Source organism: Bufo gargarizans, unplaced genomic scaffold (genome assembly GCF_014858855.1).
Source record: "Bufo gargarizans isolate SCDJY-AF-19 unplaced genomic scaffold, ASM1485885v1 original_scaffold_1487_pilon, whole genome shotgun sequence".
Taxonomy (NCBI): Eukaryota; Metazoa; Chordata; class Amphibia; order Anura; family Bufonidae; genus Bufo; species Bufo gargarizans.
The window spans coordinates 102907-115483 of record NW_025334382.1 but is presented as its reverse complement, the minus strand read 5'-3'; the positions used below and the strand labels follow the sequence as shown (position 1 = coordinate 115483).

Genomic DNA, 12577 nt, shown 5'->3' with positions numbered 1-12577 from the left:
AAGTACATGGAAGATATACTATATTGGACTGTAGTATTCAGGTTACATTGCCGTGTTGGCACTTTGCGATAAATAAGTGGGTTTTGGGTTGCAGTTCGGGCACTCGGTCTGTAAAAGGTTCACCATCACTGTACTAGGATAAAACATAATACTGGTGGATAAAACAAGACTGAAGACAAGATCTTCAGTCTTCTACAGATCCTAGGGAATATTTCATGAGACCTCATCTCCATCTACCTGATCATCCTGTGGGACATTGTGATGTTCTTCTGAACCATCCTGTGGAAGAAGAGGACTGGGACATCTCTCTGGTGTTCTTCTCTCTGCCTTAACTGTAGGAAACACATCCAGTGACTGAATTCATTCCTTACATACAGATAATGAGAGGACGTGTGTATTTAGTCATGTCTATTACCTGGTGATATGAGGGGCTTGTGATCCTCCATCATGATGCCCTTATATCCATCTACCTGATCATCCTGTGGGACATAGTGATGTTCTTCTGAATTATCTTGTGGAAGAAGAGGACTGGAACATCTCTCGGTTGTTGTTCTCTCTTCCTTAACTGTAGGTGTTTCAGAATTAGGATTAGATCAGATGGTCAGCCATGTTGTCTTAGTTATACATCTTGGGTCAAATTTATTAAGACCAGTGTTTTAAATGGAAGTCTTAAAGCCCTAAGCTGGTGGTGGTTCCGCTGAAGTTATGAAGAGGCGCAGGCCTCTCCATAACTTCAGGGCTTCCAGCACCAGTTCTTAATGTAAGACCCCTTCCAAGCTGTCTTACATTTAGACCCTTTTCTACACCTGAAACATTTGTAGAAAATGCCGGCCTGTTCCCTTCCCCGCCCACTGCATGCCGACAATTGTAGACCTGCCGCCCCTCATTGCACCGACATCTGCGCCTGAAATAAGTCTAATTTAGGCTCATTTCAGAACGGCAAAAGACAGATTTTACTGTTTTGTGTTTACACCTCAAAAAGGAGCTTAGCTAAAGAGTTAATAACCATTTTGAAGTGAATACTGAGTACTTTTAGTATTAACTACTTTTTCTGAGAAAATATAGGCCTTTAATTAATCGAAAATGTTATGATGGAATGGTCACCTTTAGAAAGTAGATAATATTTGCAATAGAAGTGAAAGCCTTGGCCAAGATAAATGCATTTGTCTAGTAAAACAAACCGTCTGATGGAAGTGATAGTGACCATAAAAAAAGTAACTTCCAGGACAGGAGTCGGAGAGAAATCTCCCACATGGGCTCAAGGGGGGGGGAAGCCTGGAGTGCTGGACTAAATTTAGATCCCAAAGCGGTAAAGAAAGACAGTACGGAGGAACCGTACGTGCCACGCCCTGAAGAAAAATCCTTACAGGCCTCAAGGGGCCAGAGGGCGCTGGAAAAGGATAGAAAAGAGCCGAAACCTGGCCCTTCAAAGAACTAAGGACCAAACCAAGGTCCAACCCCGATTGTTTTTTCTCTCCCCACTGTCCTGTCTTTCTTCAATGTGGTGGAATAATTCGGTCTTCACACAACCCAGGAAGGACCTCCAGGTCCTGGAAAAGATCCTGAACGACGCAGGCTTCCTGGCCTGATTTATAGTGCGGATGACATCCGCCGAAAATCCTCAGTGCGTTAGAATGGCGGTTTCAATGGCCACGCTGTCAAACGCAGAGATCTTAAATGCTGATGGATGAACGGTCCCTGAGAAGAAGGTAGTCTCTGAGTGGCAGTGACCGAGGGACGTTTCCCTGAAGGAGAACGAGGTCAGCGTACCACGCGTGACGGGGCCAATCAGGAGCGATTAGGATTGTCGGAATGCCCTCCATCCTGATCTTCCGTAGAACCCTGGGTAGGAGGGGGAAGGGGGAAAACGTGTAAGGAGGGAGAATTCCTGTCAAGGAGATATCAGGGTGACCACGCCGCATACTTCCGGATCTCTTGCTCGGGAGAGAAAGTTGGGAATCTGTCGTGTATATACCGCTAGCACACCCAGGACCAATGGAAGGATTCCCTGGAGAAGGAGGGATGTTGTGGGCGCCACAGCCCACCAGTCGGGACCAGAGCGCCAAAAAACAAATACCCCGTGCAAGGCAGATGAGAGAAAGGTAGTAACGTAGGAGCTACCGAGGCTTGCGGGGTGACTATGAACCATGAGCCAGAGGAGGAAAAAGACAGGAGAAGAACAGACTAAGTCTGAGCCTATTCCCCATCTGAGACCGGCGCTATACAGAAGGATTAAGTGGCTGCGCAAAAAACTCTGCCTGAGGGGGGAGTCACACTGTATTGCTAGTCCCATACCGCAGCAGAGGAGGGGCCACCCGCAGAGGCCACCGAATTCAGTGCTAGAAGAGTCCACCATCTGACGAATGAGCTGTGCAGTAAGAACTGAAGTATGCAGCGGTAACATAAATACCACTCTCACAGTAGTAGCCAGCGCTTGCCCCATCAGCGCAAACTGAGGGGGAGGCCTGAGACTATCCGTAGAAGCCACGTACTATACTGCCCCAGTTAAGTAGAGCTAACTTAAAAACTCTACCTGGAAGGGCGCTGAACAGGAGCAACAACAAAGCTAGCGCCAAAGTAGGACCCCTACCTGAGCGGGATGCCCCACTGCAACAACCACGAGCATAGCAAAAAGGCTGCACCTGTGTAGGGGAACACGCTGTAGTAGCTAAACCAGAGAGCCAGCATAACTACTTTCCCAGAGAAGAAGGAGTGGTGGATAGAGAATACAGAGTCAGTGAAACACTCGACTCGCTGGAACGTACTCACCATATATGTGCAATGGTGTACGCACTACGCATTGATGCGGACAATATCCTGACCGACTGGAACGGTGGAGGCCCATGGAGATGGGGGGTTCTCTAGGACACTTAAGTGATGCTAGGCAAACCCCTTGAGAAGACAGAGGATGTTATAGGCATGTCCAAAACCAGCGCCAAAAGAAAAGAAGGAATAGCCACCGTACCTACTGGCGGCACCCACATACCACTAGAGTAAGAGTACCGGACAACCGGGGTACCGTCTGTTGCCATGCCCCCTTGTGTCAGTCAGTGTTAGGGAACACTCCACCATGATGGGAGTCATTGCGCCACCTATGGAAGGGGCTAATGCATACGACAGGTACTGAACCCAGTGGTAGGGAACACTCCATCATGATGGGGGTTAAGGCCCACGGCGGGAACTAGTGCATATGGAGAGTCCTGGACCCTGTGGGAGTGCAATTATTGCACCTCAGTAATGGGGTAATGCATACAGCACACATTGTAACCAGTGACAATTTCATCGTGCTACCTAAGAAAGGGGCTAATGCATACGGCAGGTACTGAACGCAGTGGAGATGTAATTCCGCCACCTACGGAAGGGGGATGTATACATCTATGGCAGGGGACAATGTATAAGGCAAGGACGGTATTGCAATTACTCCGCCTATGGAAGGGGGCAATGATACAACCGCGCACATAATCTTTGGAGATTGCTTTGAATTCATGTCAGGGCCTGAATCAGTGATTCCCCCTCCCCCTCAGGCTGACCCTCTCCGGATGACCCAGGGAGGAAGGGTGGGGGTGCGGAGATATTCGAGGCGAAAAGATGTCCTGCTGTGGTCCGCTTGCGCGTAGGTCTACCCCTCAGAATCTCGCCCCTGGTAGTTACGGACTGCGCAGGTGGGGGCTTACCAACAAAACTACCCAGGGGGTGGAATGGGAACTTCTAGAGATCCCTCTACTGGATTGCGCAGGCGGTGCATTAACAACTAAACGACCCTGGAGGGTGGATTGGGATGGACGGAGGTCCTCTATTGAATTACGCAGGTGGAGCATTATCGACCATACGACCCAGAAGGGTGGATTGAGACTTCCAGAGGTACTGCACTGGATTGCGCAGGTGGAGAATTATCAACCAAATGGCCCAGAAGGGTAGATTGGAAAGGCCAGATGTCCTCTACTGAATTGCACAGGTGGAGAATTATCAATCAAACGACCCAGGAGAGTGGATTGGGAATGTCAGAGATCCTCCTTTGATTGTGCAGGTGGAGGATTGTCAGCCAAACGGCCCCGGAGGGCGTATTAGGAATCCTTCAGGGGTCCTTCACTGTATTGCGCAGGAGCATACAGAATTATCAACCAAGCAGCAGAGTAGGGCGGATTGCGACTATAAGAGGTCCTCCTCTGACCGTAACAGGTCACAGGCCCAGTCTGTTACCGCACGGCTATGATGAGTGCTGAGGGGGCCAGGGCCCTATTAAATGCTTTTTTTTTTTTTTTTATCTGACTGAGATAAGCGGTATGAAGGGTTAATTCTTGATATCAAGCCACTGCACTGCCTTCTAACCCTTTCCAGCCACTGCACTGCTGCCAAAGATTGAGGGAGGGAGAGGGTTAACCATACTTACCTAGTCCCATGTACTCACCTCATCTGCCTCCTCTTCTCTTCACCCTCCCTAAGTGGACCACAAGTTCACCTTTTCCAGCAGGGTCACCTCCTCAGATGCTGGCACCGGAGTGGCAGGAATCTGGTATGGCGGGAGGGTCTTCTTGGCAGACCAAGGTGACCCCTTGGCTGTCGGGAAGCAGGGCTGCCCTGGATCAACTGAGGGGTTAATTGCGTTGGATCGCAGTGTGCAGTCATAGGGGCTGGGATATGGCCGGCACATGAATGCTACTTTGGTATTCAGGCATTCATTGGTGGCACAGTGGCCACAGTCCCTCCCCTCCTCCTCCTACCCCGTTTTTATCGGTGGCCAGCGGCAGCCGCGCACAGTGGAGAGGGAGGGACTCCCTCCTTCTCCACTGTGCCGGCTCATCATTCACTACCACTCCGTGGTCATATCGCGGTCCGGCAATATGCACAAATTATATCGCATATCGCCTATATGCATTATGCAGGACCCGATTTACGGATCACCTATACGCAATTAGTGATTCGTGTCTTTGATATTTTCCGCTTTATGTGATACATATGCTATAATGACCTTGATGTAATTTTTTGTATGATCACTGGTCATGTTTTTTGTATTTTTTGTTCTTTATGTTGAATTTGATTTCAAATTGTCTTTCTCTGTAGTATCTGACGAAGGCATTGTTGCCGAAACATTATCAATACTGTCGCATATGAAAATATACCATCAATAAATGTACCCAAGCATCGATAACTAAGGCTGCTGTTGATTTTATTATATAACTACCTATCCAGCTATTGGTGGCAGCCATCTTGAAACCACACCGTGAAAGAAGATAGAACTTATGGAATTATAGACCTGCACCTTGAAACTGATTTCTACTAGCCGATACACTGGTATAGTATTAATTTGCCTATAGTTTGTAGGAGATTTAATATAATATAAATATATATTCATTTAACCCTACTTTGTGTATAGTATCTGTTTTGGAATAAGGCTGGGGTGTACCTGCAGTATCATTCTAAACCGTGCTCCAATCCAGGGAGATTGTAAATATACTGGTGAGAACACGGCATCATCTCCAAGGAACTGAGTTCAGTTCTAGGCCGGTATGGTTGATATATATATATATATATATATCTGTATAGATAAAAGATGAAATATGGTATAAACGAGATTTGGGTTAATATGATATCTGTCGGCTGAGAGAAATCAGGTATCAAATTGCTTTAAATATAATTGGAGGTATTGTCATAATAAGGCATTGTAGTGGAGATATATATATATATATATATATATATATATATATATATATATATACACACACACACACACACACACACACACACAAACACATACACTCTAGATTACCTGGGCTTGCTTAAAAATTTGCATATCATTGATTGAATTTCATTTGTCACAGATTTTCTTATATATTAGTTTGCACTGTATTATTGTTATTTAATAAATATAGATTTTGATTTACCACTGACTTCTTTTTGTCATCTAACTTAGCGGAGATCACGAGCTCTCTTTAGCTTGGTATTTATGAGAATAGGTTAGAATCTCCTCCTTTACCGATTCTAATTTATTCACATAAATAATATAGGCTGTTAATCGGAGACAGCATAAATATTCCGACATAAGTATGATAATGATGGAATCTATTTGTAAAACACTGAAGTCTACATACAGCGACACACTGCGGAAAAACGAGATTTTTGTATAACTTACCAGTAAAATCTCTTTCTCGCTCTTCCTTGGGGGACACAGGAAACCTTGAGTATAGCTCAGCTCCTAAGGAGGCGTGACACGAAGTGAAAAAAACTGTTAAGCCCCTCCTCCAGCAGCTATACCCTCAGCCTGGAGAGAGAGACTACCAATTGCGTGCCCAAGTAGTGAAAACAAAGGCAAGGACCAATCTCATAAAACCAAACAAGTCAACTACCCGACAGGGCAACCAAACTGGAACGGTACCAAAACAATGGGTGGGTGCCGTTTCCCCCGAGAAAGAGATTTTACTGGTAAGTTATACAAAAATCTTGTTTTCTCGCCCAATTCCTTGGGGGACACAGGAAACCTTGGGACGTTCAAAAGCAGTCCAAATGGGGGAGGGACTACAGCCCAAGATGAAAAACCACCTGAGGCATCAAGAAACCGCCGCCTGCAAGACCAAGCGTCCCAAAGCAGCGTCCGCCGATGCATAAGTGTTCACCCTGTAGAACTTGGTGAAAGTGTGCAAAGACGACCAGGTGGCCGCCTTACACAATTGTTCAGCCGAAGCTCGATTTCTCTGAGCCCAAGAGGCAGAATGAACGGTAACACCAAAGGGCGTCTCCTTGCCCCTGGTGCGGTAAGCCTCAGCAATAGCCATCTTGATGAAGCGGGCAATAACCACCCTGGACGCCGCCAGCCCCTTGCGCAGACCCTCCGGAACCACAAAAAGAGAGTCCGTGCGCTGAAATGGTCCGGTGACGTCCAGATAGATCCTCAGGGCCCTAACAACATCCAGGCGGTGAAGCTCCCGTTCCCGAGGATGAGAAGGGGACGGACAAAGGGAAGGAAGGACAATGTCCTCATTCAGGTGAAGAAGCAGACACCACCTTCGGAAGGAAGTCAAGAACCGGGCGGAGAACCGCCTTATCCTGGTGGAAGACCAAAAGGGGTTCCGAGCAAGAAAGTGCCGCCAACTCAGACACTCGCCGAAGGGACGTGATGGCTACAATGAAAAAAACCTTGCAGGACAAAAGGCGAAGAGAAACCTTCCGCAAGGGCTCGAACGGGGAAGACTGGAGAGCCGTAAGCACAACATTAAGGTCCCAAGGCGGAATAGGAGATCGATACGGGGGAACAGAGTGAGCAACTCCCTGTAGAAAGGTCTTGACAGGACCCAGAGGAGCCAGAGGGTGCTGCAAGAGGATCGAAAGCGCCGAGACCTGACCCTTTAAAAGGTACTGAGACCCAGACCCAAGTCCAGACCAGACTGTAAGAAAGGACAAGACCGTGGGAAGGGAAAAACGAAGAGGATGAACATCCAGGGCCTCTCAAAAACCCAGGTAGGCTCGCCAGGTTTGGTAATAAATCCTGGACGAGGCCGGTTTTCGCGCACGGATCATGGTACGAACTACCTCTGCAGAAAACCCCCACCGTGTTAAAACTGCGGTCTAAATAGCCATGCCGTCAAACGTAGCGACTCTAAACGCTGGTGGAAGATCGGCCCTTGAGAGAGGAGGTCTTCTCTTAGGGGCAGCGGCCAAGGCGCGTCTGCAAGAAGCAACATCAGGTTGGCGTACAAAGGCCGACAAGGCCAATCCGGGGCTATCAGAATCTCAGGCGTGCCCTCCGCCGCGATTTTCCGGAGAACCCGTGGCAGAAGAGGGAGGGGCGGAAAAATGTATAGGAGAGAGAACTCCGTCCACGGAAGAACGAGCACGTCGGCGCCGTACGCCCTTGGGTCCTTGGACCTGGCCAGGAAGGTGGGGAGTTTGTGATTGAATCTGGAGGCCATGAGATCCACGTCCAGGCAACCCCAACAGAGGCAAATGGAATTGAACACGTCGGGGTGCAGAGACCACTCGCCCGGGTCGATCGTCGCCCGACTGTGGAAGTCCGCCGCCCAATTGTCCACCCCCGGAATGTAATTGTCCGAAAGGGCCGGAACATGAATTTCCACCCAGCAAAGGATTTGAGACACCTCCCTCATAGCCGCCGCGCTGCGAGTGCCCCCTTGATGATTTATATACGCCACAGCCGACTGGACACGAACGGGATGGCCCTGAAGTAGGGAAGTCCAATGCCGGAGCGATAGGAGAACCGCCCTCAGTTCCAGAATGTTTATCGGCAGTTTGGACTCCGACGGAGACCAAATGCCTTGGACGGACCGGGGAGGAAACACCCCCCCCCCCCCAACCCTGCAGACTGGCGTCGGTGGTAACCACCAACCAGGTCATTGGCAGAAAGGACTTTCCCAGGAGGGGGGTCTGCAACCACCAGAGAAGGGAGTACCGAACATGGGGGGGGGGAGGGCCGATCCAGACTCTTCTGGGATTTGTCCCAGGCAGACAGAATGGCCGTCTGAAAGGTGCGGGAGTGATACTGCGCAAAGGGGATTGCCTCGAAACAAGACACCATCTGACCCAATACTCGCATGCTGAACCGGAAGGACGGTTGGCGGTGGAGAAGCAAGCTCCGAACCGAACGATGAAGGAGCTGGCGCTTCGCTGACGGAAGCCGAACCTCCGCTGCTTCTGTATCCAGAAGCATTTCCAAAAAAACTAGCTGCCTGGATGGAACAAGCGAGGACTTGGGAAGGTTGATTATCCAACTGAACCGCTGTAAGGTTTGCAGCGTGAGGTTCACGCTGGTGGACGTCAGCGAAAAGGAGGGCGCCTTGATGAGCAGATCGTCCAAGTATAGGAGTAGAAAAACCCACCTCGAACGGAGCAAACCCAGGACAGGGGCAAGAACCTTCGTGAACACACGAGGAGCCGTTGCCAGGCCGAAGGGAAGGGCGACAAATTGGTAATGGTCCTTCTCCACCGCAAAGCGCAGGAAACACTGGTGACACCGAGCGATCGGAACGTGAAGGTAAGCGTCCTGGATGTCGATAGAGGACAGAAACTCACCTTTTTCCAGAGAGGCCACCACCGATCTGAGGGACTCCATCCGGAACCGCTGAAGATGGAGGAAACGGTTTAACCGCTTGAGATCCAAAATGGGTCGCACCGAACCTTCCTTCTTGGGAACCACAAAAAGGTTCGAATAGAATCCCCTGAATCGGTCCTCTATGGGAACCGGAGCGATTACCCCTTTGTCCAGAAGGGCGCAAATGGCCGCGAAGAAGTCGGCCGCACCCTGGGGACAAAAGAACCGAACTGGGGGGAGGGACGCAAACTCGAGTTTGTACCCGGAAGATACAACTTAGAGGGCCCAGGCGTCGGAGACGTGCGCCTGCCAGATGTCCCTGAACAGGAGGAGTCGTCCCCCCACCCGGGCGGGTGGGGGCTCACCTTCAGGCGGGGTTCTGCTTGGCCGCGGCAGGGCGAGCAGGCTGGGACTTACGCCAGGAGGGCTGGGTCCGAAATAAAGGCTTCTTACGCCTATCCTGTGTAGGATTAGAAGATGGACCGGAAGCGGATCGAAACCAGGACGGCCCCGAGTGGCGCCCTTGGTCCTGGACTGGGGAAGTGTCTTCGATATGATTTCATCCAGGCGGGTCCCGAATAAGCAAGAACCCGCAAAGGGAAGGCCAGTAAGTGACCGTTTGGAAGCGGAATCCGCCGTCCACACCTTCAACCAAAGTTCTCTTCTGGCCGAAACGGCCAGGACAGATGAACGGGCAATGACGGCACCAACATCAAGGGAGGCCTCACAAATGAATTTACCTGCCTGAACAATGAGTTGGGCTAATGCACGGAGGTCCTGAATGGAAACGTCTGACTCAAGTTCTTGATCCAGCTGAGACGCCCATTCCGAAACCGCTTTTCCAGCCCAGGCGGAAGCAAAGACCGGCCTGAGGGCGGAGCCGGAGGCGGCAAATATGCCCTTAGTAATGGAGTCCATGCGTCGGTCCTCAGCGGTTTGAAGAGAGGAGCCGCCCGCCACAGGAATGGCCGTGCTTTTAGACAAGCGAGCCACAGGAGGGTCAACCTTAGGAGGCAATGCCCAAGTTGTGATGCAATCCGCCGGGAAGGGGTAACAGATATCCAACTTCCTAGGGGGAGTAAAACGCGCATCAGGACGAGACCAGGCCTTAGAAACTACCGACGAGAAGTCGGCATGGAAGGGAAATACCGCGGACGCCTGCTTGGGGCGGAAAAATGACACACTGGCTTTGTCAGAGCTAGGAGGATCATCATGAATTTTGAAGGTATCACGAATGTTGGCAATAAGATGGCCCACAGCCGAAGCCAGTTTGGACGGTAAGGACGAGTCCATATCCCAATCCGAATCGAATCCCTCTGAGGGCATATCCTGTGAGGAGGAGGGGCCCGACTGGGACCGCACCCTTGGGAGTGACAGGAAAGCATCCGAAAATGATACGCGTTCCGCCCTGGACCGCTTCTGGGGTTGCCGGGCCCTGGAGGCATCACTGGGAGCGAGGGACTCAGACGGGTCGGCCGGGGCAACGGACCCGGAGGGTACAGCAGGGGGCTCGTCTGTCTGCGTGGTAGGCAATGCATCCGCGAGGGCGGGCCACGACATTAGTGAGGCTGACCACGGCCTGGGAAAGGGATTTAGCCCAGCCAGGAGGATCCAAGAGGCCAGGGGGTGACACAGCAAGTGGCGGACCCTGTAATGGGGCCTGACATGCAGGGCAATGTGGGTCAGACTGCCCCTGTGGAAAGGGAGCATTACATGCGGTGCAGGTATGGTACCAGGGTCCAGAGGCCACTGAGGGATCGGACATGTTGGCTGGAAGGTCTGGAAAAAAAACGTCCAGGCCAGGGGCTGCTGCACTAGAGATGGTTAACAGTCCTACCAGATCACAGAGCTGGAGCAGATAGAGCTGCAGGAAGCAGGCACCGGTGTTCAGACGATCCGTCCCAGCAAGAGCGCAGCAGAGCTTGCCAAGCCGTATGAAACAAGGGGGTTATATAAGTGAGAGCGGGAAAGGAAGCTCCGCCCCCGCGAATGGAGCCTGCGAGACACGAAGGGAGTAAGCGGAACGAAGCTCCGCCCCCCGCGCGATTCAAACATGTCTGACTGGAGCAAGATACAATGGCGCTGGAGGAAGCCAGCCAGTCCACCCCCGTAATGAAGAGGGAGCGAACGGCAGCGGTGCAAAAAGCCGACCACATTTACAAGCGCGTCGCCGCGCCTCAGAGCGGCAGACGCATAGCCGGCCGGAACACATGGGTAAGCGAGGTAAGTGAGCCCACCTCCTGCGATGTCTCCCTCTGTCCCCCATACAAGTATTCCCCCCCCCATCACAGAAAGGCGCCGTCTATAGCGCCAAGGCACACTGCAGGGGAGTGGTGACAATGCAGGCAAGAAGGAAGGGGGAGAGAGGAGAGAGAAATAGGGAGAAAGTAGGGAGCAGGAGCAGGGCTGGGACAGCCACTCTCACCATCCTGAAGTCTTCACCCTCTGTCCATCCAGCAGGGTCGCCCCTTCAGCCACTGGCACCGAAGTGGCAGGAAGCTGGAGAGGGGCTTGTGTGTGGACGACCCTTGCGCTGGCGGGATGCAGGGGAGCTGGGCTGCCCTGGTCCTCCTTTTCTTCAGTGGGGGAGGCAGCAGCAGTGCGGCTAGCCAGCACTGGCGCATCTCGACCCCGGGAGAAGCAGACAGGTCTAGTGCGTCTCTGTTGTTCCTGTTGAGAACAGAAAAAATAAAAGTAAAATAAAAATAAAAATGAGCAAAAAAACTAAAAAGCAAAGACAGCTCTGCAGAGCAGAGAGTGTCTTGCCTCCTTGACACTAAGCAAAAAACTGGTAGTCTCTCTCTCCAGGCTGAGGGGATAGCTGCTGGAGGAGGGGCCTAACAGTTTTTTTTTTTCACTTAGTGTCACGCCTCCTAAGGAGCCGAGCTATACCCAAGGTTTCCTGTGTCCCCCAAGGAATTGGGCGAGAAACTGGAATTAAAATATTAATTACTCCTTTGTTCTCTGAGGTATAAAGGACGGTGACCAGGACTTATAACAGAGCGCTGCCTTTTACCACGGCTGTAATTCACTTCCATTTACCTCTTATGCCATAATCTGCCTACATTTTACATTGACTTCAATGGTGTCTTGCTGCTCTTCAGATTTCCATCAGAGATTTTAAGCCAAAACCAGGTGAGACTCTAAACACAGAACAGGTACAGAGTTTCCCCTATACCTTATGTCTGTGGAGGCTCAAATCCTGGTTCTGGCTCACAATCACTGATGGAAATCACTGACAAAACACTGATGTGTGAATGAGGCTTAAACAAAAGAATCTTCTGAGGAAGAAGTTTCTTCAAGAAGTTTTGTGTTGTTGTGGCCAATTTCCAACAGTAGGAAACACATCCAGTGACTGAATTCATCCCTTACATACAGATAATGAGAGGACACGTGTATTTAGTCATGTCTATTACCTGGTGATACGAGAGGCCGGTGATCCTCCATCATGACGTCCTTGTACAGATCTTTGTGTCCTTCTAAATACTCCCACTCCTCCATGGAGAAATAGACGGTGACATCCTGACACCTTATAGG

At 50.6% G+C, this 12577-nt stretch overlaps 1 long non-coding RNA gene across 1 annotated transcript; it reads right to left on the bottom strand.

Annotated features, from left to right (window-relative positions):
* Positions 1–316: 316 nt before the first annotated feature.
* Positions 317–12519, bottom strand: LOC122923339. Its single transcript, XR_006387272.1, has 3 exons — positions 12457–12519; positions 416–565; positions 317–332 (listed from the first exon to the last, which is right to left on the bottom strand). It is a non-coding gene; the product is annotated as an uncharacterized LOC122923339 (long non-coding RNA).
* Between the last annotated feature and the right edge of the window lie 58 nt (positions 12520–12577).